Below are 14723 nucleotides of genomic sequence, written 5' to 3'. Positions count from 1 at the left end.
TGTCTTTTTTTAATCGCAAAGAAACAATTGGATCTGATCTGAGCATCTAGTAACCAACCTTCAGAACATTCATTATAAAATGCATACAGGTGATTTTCACACTGGACGAAGGATCAGAGAATCTTCTCCTGCTTCCTCTTAGCTCTCAGCAGTACCTTCTCTCTACCTAAGCATTTTCTATGTGACTAGAGCAGGGAGATGAAAGAGTTCAGGGATTTCATCTACATGGATTAAAGGCTTTTAAGAAAATACTTAATATATTTCCTCAGGTAGGAAGTAACGAATTTTCCTTCTAAGGGCTGTTGTAAAAGGCACAGTAACGCCACAGAAGCCAGAAGTTGGTCTGACGACCACCCATAGTATCTTCCTTCAGTCAGAGTAGAAAGAAATCCTGATCTCTAGTTGCTCTGCCTTGAAGAGTCTCCTCCTGTGAAAAAGAGGTTGTAAAAGATTATAACAAATTCTCTTTATTCTTTATTCTCACTGCCTCTGTGTGCTGTAAACCCTCTGAGGCAAGGCCACTGTTTTGCTCGCTACTGTATTCTCAGAATGTGTGGCATATGGGAGGCTCAGATGTACTTGCCACATAAATTGCTGAATGAATGAATGAATGAATGAATGAACAGAACTTCCAGATCTTCATTTATAATTCTAGAGACAAAGTGAAAGCTCAAAGTCTGCTAGTCGTTGTTGGCGACCCAATCTGAATAACTTCTTTGGAGGCAGAAGCAGGGGATCCGTGTCTGTCTGCATCATGTCACTGAATGGTCCCCAGTCTCTGCCAACAGATAAGAAATGTCAACAGCTTAAGCCAGTAGCTTTCAAAAATAGCCTAGTCGATGAAACTGGAAATTTAGGTGCGTGCTAGAAATAAACCATTTGTCTTCCCGTCTTAAGGAGGATAGGGTGAGAACAGATACTCCTCAGAGAGACCTAAAATATTTTTTAAGACTCATCTAAGCGAGTGACTATCAGAAGAAACATCTTGCCTCTCAAGGAGGCATAGACAGACCATCCTCTGTTCAACAGGTCAGGTAAGTCATTCTGAAAACTTGAGGATTATGGCAAGGCACTGTGTTGCTTTAAGACTTCAAGATTTTTTTTTTTTTTTTTTTTTTGGTTGTCATTTGCAGTGGTGCTGGCAGTTTTCCTCAAAATTTAAATGAGTGGTTGTACAGTGAACCAAGTTGTTGTGGGTTTCCTGGTGTGTGCCCCCCCCCACCACGTGGGGCAAGGGGGAGGGAGGTGGCCACTCAGGCGCGGCTTTTTCATCCCTTTGCAGACAACTCCGGCTGCTGTGAATGCTGAAAATAGCTCAAATGCTCTCAGAACAGTAGCACCACCCAGCAGCTGGGATTCTTTCCCTCTCTCATTTGCCTTCTCTCTTGCGTTTTTTTTTTCCCCCTTCAGACCCTTGGATTGGACTTAATCTTAAACTTCTGGAGTTCAAGACCTTTTAAAAAGGGCTAAATAAACAATCTCTACATGTAAAAGGCCACTGACTCCTACTTCCTCTGTTTAGAGCAACTGTTGAACCCCGGCTGCCTGTAGGTAAGACTTTTTTATTCTGGAATTCTCTCATTGGTTTATCATATGTTTATGACGGATGTCTTTTCAATAACTCATTTCTAGTGAACATCAGCGGGGGTTTGCCAGCGATTTCCAGGTAAATACGGTGTTCTGGAATACAGCAGTGGCATCTGGGCATTTTTGTGGCTGTACTTTTAAACTTTGCTCAGAGATCTGTCATGTTGACCCACAATACACACTCGCCTGTGACTGAGCCACATCCAAACTCTAATTAACCTGATTGCCGACAGTGAGAGGGGCTTCCAGACATCATAATTTTGTTGTTTAGACTGTTTAGTTATTTTTGACTTTCTAAGGGCACTGAAAAAAAAAAGGGGAAAAAAAAAGAGCACCTGAGCAAAGAAAATGTTAGCAATTGGTCTTTTAGGACAATGAGACAGCTCTATTTTATTTTATTCTTTCGTCTCTGGTTTGTTCTTTGTGAGTGTGGAATTAGAACAGGTTTTTTTTATTTGTGTGTGTCGTTTATTTTATGTTCCTAGCACCATTCAGGTGACAGTTTTGCAAATGCCTTACCTAGCCGAAGGTCTCTTGCTGGCAGGTCTGTCTGTAAGGGGACAGTACAATATTTGGGTGAGTTTTCTGCACTTCTCTCCTCCTTCCTTGTGCTCAAGCTTGACATTTTGCAAAGTACTTTGATCTGTGGACTTTAACCACAAACACAGCATTTACTTTGATTGTGGGTATTTACTATGTTCAGTAAAAAGTCTTTTGTTGTTGTTGTTTGCTTAATGCTTTGATACCATTTCCTTTCAATAATCCACTGGGCTTCGGGTTTCCTCATTGATGATGTCTTAGGTTTGACTTGTATAGGAACCCCCAACTCAAAGAAAAAGACTTTTTTTTTTTTTATGGCCAAGTCTCTCATTGTGTAGACTTTATGACAACTCTCTGCCCCTGCCCTGCACACAGATGTGTGTGAAAGCAGCGAAGGACAGTGCACACAGCCCGAATCTATCAACCCCTCCCTTGAGTGCCCTGTTGCCTCAGAATTACAGGGTGCCTTGGGGCCTAATGTTGCTTTTTTAACATGGACACTAACATCCTTGGAATTTAAAGATTCTTGTCTCCAAAGAAGTTTATTGGTATTTCAGACCACATGTCAAAAGAAAATACGCATTTTAAACCCACTGTGATCTTCTGGATAACTTTAAAAAAAAAAAAAAATATATATATATATATATATATATATATACATACATATATATAAAACAAGAAGAAAAAATTAAAAGAAAGAAAAAAAACTGCTCAATGAGGGATAAGAAATTTTTCTAGAAAAGTGCATTTCCTAAAAAATAGACCAAGTGGAGCACTTTCTTTCCATTCGGTTGACTTTTAAATGCTCTCTTTACTTTAAAGAAAATTCATGTGTTTGTTACACTGATTTGTTATTTTTCAAAGTCCTCTGCTAGAGGCTGAGCTTGGCATACCCTGGCACACTGGCCCTGCCTGTTATGTTGCAGGGTAGGAGTAGAATGAGCCTAATCCTGTCAGGAGACTGTTCCAGTCCCAGCCAAGGACTGGGGCTCCTTACAGCTGACACAATCTGCTCTCTGTACTCTGCACCTTGCTAAGAAAAAGGAAGCAAGTGGCCAGTAGGACGAGTTTTCAGGGGGCGGAGCTCTGGAGAACACTGTGGGAGAGGCCCCTCCACATTAGGCATAGATGCAACATCACCTCTAGAATTTGAATTTAGTGGGAAAACCCAGGGGTGTTCAGTCAGCCTCTTCTTTTAATTTCCAAAAGTCGGACGTTGAATTGCTACCTCTTCCTTTCCAAATCTGCATTCTAAGGAGCGTAGTCATCATTTCGTTTCTGCGTACAGCCAAAATTTTAAATCCTCTGGTTATTTTGAGCACGTGCTTCACAGCTTCCTGGGGCCTTTGGGGGCCTAGAATTTTCTCCCCCTTAGTACTGGGAAGTCTTGATTTGGCATAGCGGAGTGCAAATGAATTGCTGAAGCAATACAAGTTTAGTTGCAGGATCCAGTGGTGCCAAATGAAATGGGTTTGGAAGATGACAGCCCTTCTGTTCTCCAGGAAGCCATCTTTTCTCGGTTTTGTCATTGTGGCGGAGTTGGTTGGTCTGTTTCTTTGTTTCCCTTCACCCTTAATTTTACTCTGAAACTTTGGATTTGTTTGGATGTGAAACTCAAGGTGAGACCCAGCCAAAGCCAACTGAGTTCCACACAGGTTCCACATGAAAGAAGTATTAGGCCCAGCCTCGCTCGAAACTTGGCCCGCGTTGTACCAAAAGTTTCATGAATGTCAGTGAGTCCGGATTTGAAACATAATCCAAAACCCGGTGACTTCTGGCGACTTTGAGGCTTTCTTGTGTAAGTGCAGAATCTGTCAAACAAGGGCATCTCTTATTTTCATATCTTCTACTGTAACTTCATGTGTCCGCACATTTTTTTCCAATAAACTCTTCATTTGTCCTGTGATATTTTAAGGCCAAGTTCAGTCCTAATATGAATTTTTATAGCTGTGGTATTTAAACATTGGCAAATAGAAGTCTGCATTTTAAATTCCAACACAGTCTGAACCACAGTGGTGTGAACATGTTGGTATAATTCAGCTGAAGGAAGGAAGTCCCAGGAGAGTCATGGAATGTCTTTCTTTGCTTAAATATACCTCTGTGCTCGTGAGGAACAAACAGTAACATTTTGTCCAGGTCTATCCGTTTGACAGTATGCCTTTTGTTCCCCCTCCAAAGGTGGTGTCAAATATATTGGTGGAAAAATAATAAACTTCCAGATATTTTTTTCCACCAGCTCAACTGATACACTCCTAGGGAACATTGTAAGCATTGAGAAGTTCAGTACTATTACTTGTAATGTAACATATACTGAGAATAAAGGAGTACTCAGCAGAGTTAATTTCCTTCAGAAAAGCTGGCTGACCTAGAGCTGATGTGTATTAACAGTCAGATGGCACAGGGCTGTGAAGGGTTGTGTGTCTGTGAGTGTGTGTGTGTGTGTGTGTGTGTGTGCGCTGATTGGGGAAATCGGGGATACAGAGGAACAGGGAATTTGTGAGCTTTGTTCAGCGAATCTGTCACATCTAAAACAAAAAATAGTCAAGCTCCTGATCTAAAAAATTTTCCTTTCTTTTGTTGACCTTACGTATTGGCCAAACATTGAATTTGGGGAGGGGGAGGCATATTATTTTTCTCATTAAAGACACCAAGGATTACATTCTGATCATTAGGATTCCAGAAGTGGTGAATAATCCCTGATAAAGATATGACCGATTAGGAGACCGACGTCGTTGTAGATGAACTTGCATAAGCCAGTCTCAGAAAGATGTTCATGCTACTGTGATATTACAGGTGGTTGTCGTAGTTGATGTCTCTTTATTAGTTGGAGGATTTCTGAAGTCATTTGAGGGCTTTTCGTAAAAATAAATGTGTGACCTCCCTAAAGATTTAGTTCAACTAAATTTAGTGAGGTTTATGGTTATTCATTATAAAATGAAATTACCATCAAAAACTTCATTTTGAAAATTTTATAATCTTATCCTTAATATAATAGAGTGTTTTATTAAAGATACAGTTTGCATTTTTATCAGGTGATCTACAAAATGACTGTGATTGATCCCATACTGAATAAGGCATTTGAAAAGCTGACAATAACAAAACTTGGGGGTCATGTGTAGGAGCTGCATTTTAACACTGATTTCACTATTCATAATGTACCATATCTGATTTTGTAATCCCAAAACTAATACAAGAGAGCAGAGGAAAGAAAGATGCTCAAATGGGATTGTAAAGGAAATGGGAGAAAACAATTCAGGACCATCCTACTAGAGGGTTCTCCCTAAATACATCATAGTACAAAGAGTTTGATATTTCAAAAACTATCATCCATTAAAAAATAGAAAAAGGGAAAGGGTAAAAATATCAGGCTGAAAATAAACATCAAATTTGTATATATGCAAATGTTTCTTTAAATCATGAAAGGACCTTCTTCCAAGAATGATCTCACTAGGGCCGCCCAGGTGACTCAGTAGGTTGAATTTCTGCCCTTGGCTCAGGTTATGATCTCAGGGTCCTGAAAACGTGCCCCACATCAGGCTCCCTGTTCAGCCAGGAGTCTGCTTCTCCCTCTAACTTCTCCCCACTATGCCCCCACTTGTGCACTCTCTCTCTCAAATAAATAAATCAAATCTTTTAAAAAATGATCTCACTAGTCATTAAAAAACACAAAACTCAGTCACTTAAAAATCTTCTCTTGTGCTTACTTTATTGTCAGAAAAATGGAGTCCATGTAGTATTTAAGGAATATATTTAATATAGCCCATATTTATAATATTACATTAGGTTTTTTTTTTTTTAGTGTCAGTGATAGATATCAGTGGTAGATACCATATCAGACCATGATGACACAATAGGGTGCCCCTCCCCCGCCATAGGCCGAAGAGGGTTATTTACCTTAAGCAGCTAAAACAATCATTTCAAGAAAGTCATCATTCTCCAACAAATTTTTTATTTCTTATTTGGATATTATAATTTTCTGTGACATAAGAAGTAGGGCTTTAAATCATGCTTTAATAATTATAATACCAAAACACCACAAAGATCTTAAGGCTTTCTCCTACTTATCAAGGATGTGTGGCAATTCTTGTAGGTTTAAATCCAAAGACTGCCATCTGGGAATAGTCAAGTCTCTTTAATACCACTCTTATCCGGAGCTTTATCCTGGGGGATCATAGGGTAGGAGACCTCAGTAACCCTCTAAACCACTCCTGTACCTATTAGGAAGTGCAGCCCCCTTGGGCCACTGGCTAGAGTCAGGATGGAGATGGGAGGAGGAGATCCCTTTCTTCTATACTTGGGTAGAAGGCCTTTTCTGAGTGTCTTGGTTCTCTTTTTTCTTTTTTCATGGCTCTTCTTTATTATTTCCCCTTCTCTTTTTCCAGGAGAAACAAAGGTCTTCCCTGCACATTTTGCCATTCTTGAGTTGTTGGAGGAGTAAAAAGTCCAAGGGAGTTAGCTCTGGGGGGCTATGAGATTCATACACATACAAAGCTAGCCCATGGCCGCCTGAGTTAGGACAGCATTTGCATGTGTGCCACAGGTAGAGCTATATTTAGTAACTGTTGAATAATTCATACTAGGATAAAAATAAAGTAGATATGAGGGAAGCCTCTCAGGTCAAAACAAAATATCTACTTTTTTAACCAAACTTTTTATTTTGGAACAGTTTTAAGTTTGCAGAAAAACTGTGAAGATGGGACCGGAGTTCCCATATACCCCATACCAAGTTTCTCCTATTATTAACATCTGACATTAATATGGTAACTTTGTTACAATTAGTGGACAATATTGATACATCATTAACTTGAGTTAATATTCTTACTTCCTTAGTTTATACCTCATGTCCTTCTTCTGTTCCAGGATCCTATCCAGAGTACTATATTACATTCAGTCCTCATGTTTTCTTAGATTCCTCTTAGCTATGATAGTTTATTACCCTTTCCTTGTGTTTGATGACTTTGATCAGGAGTATTGGTCAGGTATATTGTAGAACAACTTTCTATTGGAATTTATCCAATGTTTTTCTCATGATTGGACCGGGGTTACAGGTTATTGGGAAGAAGGCCACAGAGGTAAGGTGCCATTCTCATCACGTCATATCGAGGGCACATACTATCAACATGAGGTGTCACTGTTGATGTTGGCCTTGATCACCTGGCTGAGGGAGTGTCTGTCAGGTTTCTCCACTGTAATGTGACTCTTTCTCCCTCTTACCTAACTGTGCTCTTCTGGAGGCAGTAACTTCCTGCAGCTCACACTTAATGAGTAGAGGGTTATACTCCTCTTCTTGATGGAGTATCTGCATAAATTATTTGGAATTCTACATGGGGTAGAATTCTATTCTTCCCAGCTTATTTAAATTCAATCATTCATATCAGTATGAATACATGGATATGTATTCCATGTCTGCATTAAAATCTGATACTACCTAAGTAAAATAGCTGCTCAAACTGTTGTGCAAATGGCTCCAGTGGTAGCCATGGGCAACCCTTTCACTAAGCTGCTATGGCCTTTAACATAGTCCCATCATTGTGAGGAATTTTTCCCTGGTACTACAAGAGGCTTCAGGCTCATTGTATATATTTCCTGTCCCAGTCCTAGAATCAGCCACTTCTTCAAGGAGCTCTAGATCCTTTTATTGAAGAATGTTATAAAAGACCAGAGCGTCTATTTTAACTTTCAAATGTGACCCTATCAGCCACTTACTTTTTCACTTGAAGAAAATGTCCTTTTTGTTTATGGATTTTCAGTCTATAACTGGTAATAACTTGATACGTATGTAAGGATAGCCTTTCTTGATTTTTTAGACTAATAGAACACATGCTGCCCTTACATATTCACCTTTCTGAATTGGAAAGGTGATTTGGAAACAAATTGAATCCAGTATGATCAAATTTGTACTTTATTGTTAGTTTTGGTGGTAAACTGGAAGTCTTAGATATGGTCTTCAAGTCTTTTTTTTTTAAGATTTTATTTATTTATTCATGATAGTCACAGAGAGAGAGAGAGAGAGAGAGGCAGAGACATAGGCAGAGGGAGAAACAGGCTCCATGCAGGGAGCCCGATGTGGGATTCGATCCCGGGTCTCCAGGATCGCGCCCTGGGCCAAAGGCAGGCGCCAAACCACTGCACCACCCAGGGATCCCTGGTCTTCAAGTCTTAAAGGCACTATTTAAAGGTAGAAATCAGGAGCACCTGGGTGGCTCAGTGGCTGAGCATCTGCCTTTGGCTCAGGTCATGATCCCAGGGTCCTGGGATCAAGTCCTGCATTGGGCTCCCCATAGGGAGCCTGCTTCTCCCTCTGCCTATGTCTCTGCCTCTCTCTGTGTGTGTCTCTCATGAATAAATAAATAAAATCTTTTTAAAAATAAAAATAAGGGTAGAAATTGTTTCTTCCTTAAATAGGTGTAAGAACACCTTACATTATTTAAAATATGATCAATCAAGATCATTAAATGAATGTGCAACTAATCATGCCAAGCCTTGCCACTAACCATGTTCAAGGAGCTGTGCCACATGCAGCTTAACAGTCTCCCAGAAGACTTGGACAACACAGCTAGTGAACATGCATCAGAAGATAGGCAATGGGGATCCCTGGGTGGCGCAGCAGTTTGGCGCCTGCCTTTGGCCCAGGGCGCGATCCTGGAGACCCGGGATCGAATCCCACATCGGGCTCCCGGTGCATGGAGCCTGCTTCTCCCTCTGCCTGTGTCTCTGCCTCTCTCTCTCTCACTGTGTGCCTGTCATAAATAAATTTAAAAAAAATTAAAAAAAAAAGAAGATAGGCAATGCAGAGGTCCATAGTGCCATGGGAGTACAGAGTTAGGACTGAGAATCAGGCTTTGATAGTACTAGAAAATCAGAGGGACTATCACAGAGGGAAGAGCTGTATTTGAATGGAATCCTTGGTTCAGATGAAAGAGCATTCAGGTAGAAGATTGTGAATAAAGACTTAGAGGAGAGAAAACTCAGTAGACCAAGAATATCCATAAATTTGGTATGCAAAAACTTAGGTATGACAGGAGACCCCTGGAAAGGTATATTGAGTTAGCGTTCATTGGTTGAGAAGAAAATTTTTACAGTTAGGTCCATATGTTAGTACTATGCTGTCCAGTGTTCAAGATGATTAGGGAGATAAGCATAGAGCAGACATTATTAGCAGATTAAGAAGGGGGCAAAGTAGAAATAAGAAAAGGAGATCAGCTGCCATACAGCATGAACCATCAGGACTGTTCCATACTGCCATCTTCAACTAGACTTTGCCCTAGAAACTGAAAGTCTACCTGCAAAATGATTGCGCCTATAACTTTATTTAATATTCAGTATTATCAGAGATAATAGGTTGTCTGTTTATTGTTTCACCAAATGCATAGCTATTTCATATTCAATAATTACTTTGATTTGCTTGATTGTGCATTTTAATCGAGGGTGGTATTACTATTAATATGGGGTTGGTCATGCAGGCATTATGTTCACCAGTGTTTACATGAGGACCCTGACACCCAGGTAAGTTGTGGTATCATCCATTTTATGTCCCTAGCAAATAGCAAATGGTAGATTGACTTTCATGCCATGATTTTTCAAAGTGTGCCATTCTACCCAGTTGTAAAATACAAACATATAAAGTAGGTTAGAAATAATAGTCAAAGAATAATAGGAAAATGATTAGTTCATGTGGTGCCTGGATAGATCAGTCAGTTAAGCATCCAACTCTTGATTTTGGCTCAGGTCATGGGATCAAGCCCTGCATTGGGCTCCACACTGGACACGGAGCCTGGTTGAGATTTTCTTCCTTCCTCTTCCTCTGCCCACCCCACCACCAATTCATGTGTGCTCTCTCTCTCTCTCTAAAAAAAAAGAAGAAAGATAGAAAGAAAGAAGAAAGAATAAAGAAAAGAAAAAGAAAGAAAGAAAGAAAGAAAGAAAGAAAGAAAGAAAGAAAGAAAGAAAGAAAGAAAGAAAGAAAGAAAATGATTAGCCCAAGCAATGAGGGAGGTATTTCTGAATTATAACAAATTTTGACTTTCTGTACTTAACTGAGAAAAAAAACATAAACAAAAAAGGGGTGAAGATTACAGAGAAAGATATTATTGTGCCAATGATATAATGAACCAAAGGTTATGACTAGGCTGATAGAAACAAGATACAGGGTGATAATAATAATAATAATAATAATAATAATAATGTTTAGAAATTTGACACAGTTTAAGAAAAATAATGTATTCTCTTATAAAGGGTCAATTAAGTATTCAAAAGGATAGAATAGAAATATTAGTTTCTTGTTCTAAATCTAAATTTGGGCCTGAAAAAAGAAACTGAATTGAGTTCAATGGAAAAACACATGTACAGCATGTGTTTTTATGGCATTATATTTTGATTACTTTGACTTGTTGCATATCCTAGTCCAAGTACAACTTTGAATTAGTTTAATTCTAGTGCAGCCACTGCTCTTGACATGCATTCAGCTCAGTGGTACTTCTCTTGTTCAATTTTGCCAACCTAAGAAATTTAGTTGGTTTTGAATATAACACTCCAAATAGTGTTCAGAAGTTTTGTGTTTGTTTGAACTGACCATTTAAATATTTTAAAACTGCAGCATTCAACTTTTAGAGCAAATTCTTACTATTAAAAACAACCCAAGAATGTTGAAAAAGCTACATGTGGATACGTTTTAAGTGAACTTAATGAACATGTGACCAAATACAGTGAAAGTATTCACTCTTTATAAATTGTTATCATACTGAGATTAAAACGCAACCAAATACAGTTAAGAAATGTACTTTTGATCTAAGATCAAAAATGTTTTCTATATTTATCTTTTTTACTATGAAAGTATTCACTCTTTTAAGAAATTGTTATTATGCTGAGATTAAGACGCAACCAAATGCAGTTAAGAAATGTACTTTTGATCTAAGATCAAAAATGTTTTCTAAAAAAATGTTTTCTATTCTACATTTATCTTTTTTACTAGGAAAGTATTCACTCTTTAAAAAATTGTTATTATACTGAAACTAAGACCATGGTTAAGAATGGAAAATTATCCAATAACAAATATGGCTATCTAAATGTGCAATTATATTAGAAACACCATCCTGTGGTAGCAGCAGAGCCAATTGTTTAGAAGGTATGGCCTGGCATCTGATTGACCTTCATGTACAATCTGTGAACAGTGAGCCTATATAGAAAGATTTAGCAGTGGACTGTTGGAGACAAATAAAGAAATTTTGTGCTAATTCAAGAAGGGTGTTAAATGTCAAACTAAGAGATCCATGTCTAATTCTCAAGGAAGAAGTAGTTATTGTCCTTGACTATACATAGCGATAAAATGCTAACTTTTGGAGAAGTATATAGCTTCCAGAGTATCACCTCTTAGTGACTGAGTTTAAATAAGAAATCAAATTGCACACTATAAAGCTCATTTTATAATTTAGAATATGAATTGTTTTATATTTCTATTCATTTAACTAAAATAGAATTTTAGATAAACTATTTGAAATATAAATTATTTACATATAACATAAATTTTAACATGTTGCTTTTATATAACAATGCAATTATTTATAAGTTGTTTACTATTAAAATCAATAGTTAACCATTACTATTTCTGCCAAGAAGTTAAATCATTGAAATTTTCGTTTTCTATCAAATATAATTATTTTCAGTCACAGCAGAATAAAACTAAAGGTAGAATAAACAAGTTTCTGAACTTTGCATTGATAACACAGAAGACTGTGGCTTATGATAAACTTCAAAAATAAGAAAAATAAAAACTGAGTGAAAAAGCAAATTCAGTAGGCATTGGATGATTTTTCATGGAAAGAATAATGAAAGTTGCCTTTTACAAAAAAAGTAATTTTTAAGATAATTACTGGTCTTCAATACAAAATACATTTTATTTTAACATGTGTTTGAGCAACTTTAAAAATTAATGAATATATTTCATGTTCCAAAATTAACACAGAGTTGGGACTCAAGCTTTGTCTCACAGGGGAAGATCCATCACTTACTAACCATAGCTTGTGTAAAAACGTGTAAAAACTTGTCTAGAAACAAAGTGATAATTTCTTTGCTGAGGTGAGAAAACGTGATTGCAGTGAGATTTTTATCTTCTTTACAACACTTTATCTATTTTAGATATTGAAATTAAACAAAAAGCATTGAGAGTTAAAAGTCATTTGTGCCCACATCAGAATTTTATATATTTACATGTATCCTTTTTCTAATCTATAATCTGAATGACTGGGCAGCCTGGGTGGCTCAGCAGTTTAGCACTGCCTTCAGCCCAGGGCCTGATCCTGGAGACCTGGGATCAAGTCCCACGTAGGGCTTCCTGCATGGAGCCTGCTTCTCCCTCTGCCTGTGTCTCTGTCTCTGTCTCTGTCTCTCTCTCTCTCTGTGTCTCATGAATAAATAAATAAAATCTTTAAAAAATAATAATAATCTGAATAACTAAGAGCATATATGTAAAAACACTTGGCAGAAATCATTCTGTATTTTTCAGTGAACATCATAGCTTGGTAAATTTAACACTTGACTGGGCTTATCAATTAAGAAGAATGGTCTACCTATAAATCAGAAGGGAAGACAATTAGGAGTTTACTAGTCAAACCAAATACTGTTTTCCAGTGACCATAACTGTTTCTAGTGCCTTAAGCATTTCATATTCATTGAATGAGATATTGTCATAAGGATCTTTTTACAGCGTCTCAGTCACTTATTTCTGAGAGACTCCTTTTCCTATTATATGTGAATCATATGGGGCTTGAGGGTTTAAACCATACACTCTATAGACCAACCTCAGTGGGAAAAATTGACAGCACGTTGCAAGATAAAAATTCACAACCAAAGGTGCCTGAGTGGCTCAGTCGGTTAAGCATCTGCCTTCAGCTCAGGTCATGATCCTGGGGTCTTGGGATCAAGCCCCACATTGGGCTCCCTGCTCAGCGGGGAGCCTGCTTCTCCCTCTGCCTGCCACTCTCCCAGCTGTGCTCTCTCTCTCTGCCAAATAAATAAATAAGATCAAAAATAATAATAAAAGAAAAATAACTGAAAAAAATTCACAACTAAGCATAGGGAGGAATTGCTTTAACCTTTAAAAAAAAGCATCAGTCAAAAACCTGTATCATAAAAGTACACAGAAATATATGGACTGAAAAATATGAAAGTCAGGCGCCAGAGGCCAGGAGGATGCTTCTTTCAATCGGAAAGATTCACAACAGACTTCAACTGAACTCAAATGTCCACTATTTTAAGATGAATGGTGGGTACATGGATATTTGTTATATTATTCTCTTTATCCTTTGAATGCTGAATAAAGACCTTCATCAAAAAGTCTTTTCCCTCTATCTCCCATGCCTTAAGTTTAAGAAGTATTCTATAAACACAATAGAGTTTTAAACATGTTTCTCAGCTGCTAATATTGAGAGACAATATTAATTTTTTACTTAATCTGTCCCAGATTTTCTGAAAATTTGTGAAGAAGAAACAATACAACAGATGGTATCATGTTTTTGCCTACAGTCCAAACTTTCTATGAATGGTGAATTAGAGAAGAAAATGAATGTAGTTCCTTAGCAGACAAGAATCTATTGTAACCTACAATCATGATCATTTTTTATTGTGTGTTGTTCCATAAGACCTTGTTATATACAATTCTTAGAACCTCCTAACGTGATATTTACTCTTTAAGCTATTAAATAATTTGTCATTATGCTTTATGGAAATTTTAACGGGGATTGGATCTGACAGTGAATAGGTATATTTGTCTTATCTTTTTAATATTGGCTCTGATATAATAGATTGAGAAGAAAGGATTACTGCTTTAAGATGCTCTATGCAGTAGATTATGAAAAGTGATTTTATAATATTTAGGCAATCCTCTCAGTTGCCAAGGACCAAAGATACAGTTAGATATGCATGGATTCCCAGTTAACATGATACTGTACAAAGCGAGTATTGCCTCTATTTAATATAAAGACTGTAACAATAAATTTCTTGACATTTAACTTATTTTGAAAACATACATATGTACAGTTGTTTCTTAATTTTTATACTTAGCACTTCTTGGACATCACAGGGGAGAAAAAACCTAATGATTTTTCATTATCATTTGGTAAGAATCAATGTTTAATTTTGAGAATTTTTATTCTGATTTTTTCCTATTTGTTTTATATAGAAAGTCATTCCAATATGCTAAAATGGAGATGCTGGCAGACATCACTATCTTTTTAGGAGTTTTGACCAATGATGGCTAATACTGAATAATTTTTTCTGTTTTTGTTGTTGTTGTTGTTGTTTTTACAGGTAATTTTACATGTAATCTGAAAATTCAGTGCAAGCCAAAAAAATCTCATTATTTTAAATCATAAGATTCAAAGAAAAAAATAGTTTGTTTCTAAGTAAATTCCACTAAAGTATATAAAAAAATATTTAAATGGTTAACAATAAACACATTGAGAGAAATAGTAAAGTTCTAATAATACAAAGAGTAACTTTTTATTTGATTTGCCAACATAGAGTACATCATTAGCTTCAGATGTAGTTTTCAATAATTCATCGGTTGCTTATAATACCCAGTGTTCATACATCGTGTGCCC

General features: G+C 37.2%; 1 protein-coding gene across 7 annotated transcripts in view; it reads left to right on the top strand.

Annotated features, from left to right (window-relative positions):
* The window catches only part of SORBS2 (sorbin and SH3 domain containing 2), a 216621-nt gene that overhangs the window by 33692 nt on the left and 168206 nt on the right, over window positions 1-14723 (top strand). For 4 of the 7 annotated variants that reach the window (XM_077848770.1, XM_077848766.1, XM_077848769.1 and 1 more), the window contains exon 2: window positions 1411-1551. The gene's annotated coding sequence lies outside the window, so the exon portion shown is untranslated. The remainder of the gene's footprint in view (window positions 1-1410; window positions 1552-14723) is intronic. The other 3 variants (XM_077848768.1, XM_077848771.1, XM_077848767.1) reach the window with 1 other exon arrangement.

The sequence above is a fragment of the Canis aureus genome, chromosome 15 (genome assembly GCF_053574225.1).
Source record: "Canis aureus isolate CA01 chromosome 15, VMU_Caureus_v.1.0, whole genome shotgun sequence".
Lineage (NCBI taxonomy): Eukaryota > Metazoa > Chordata > Mammalia > Carnivora > Canidae > Canis > Canis aureus.
Note: the sequence above shows the minus strand (reverse complement) of the source record. Positions and strands in the feature narration are given on the sequence as shown.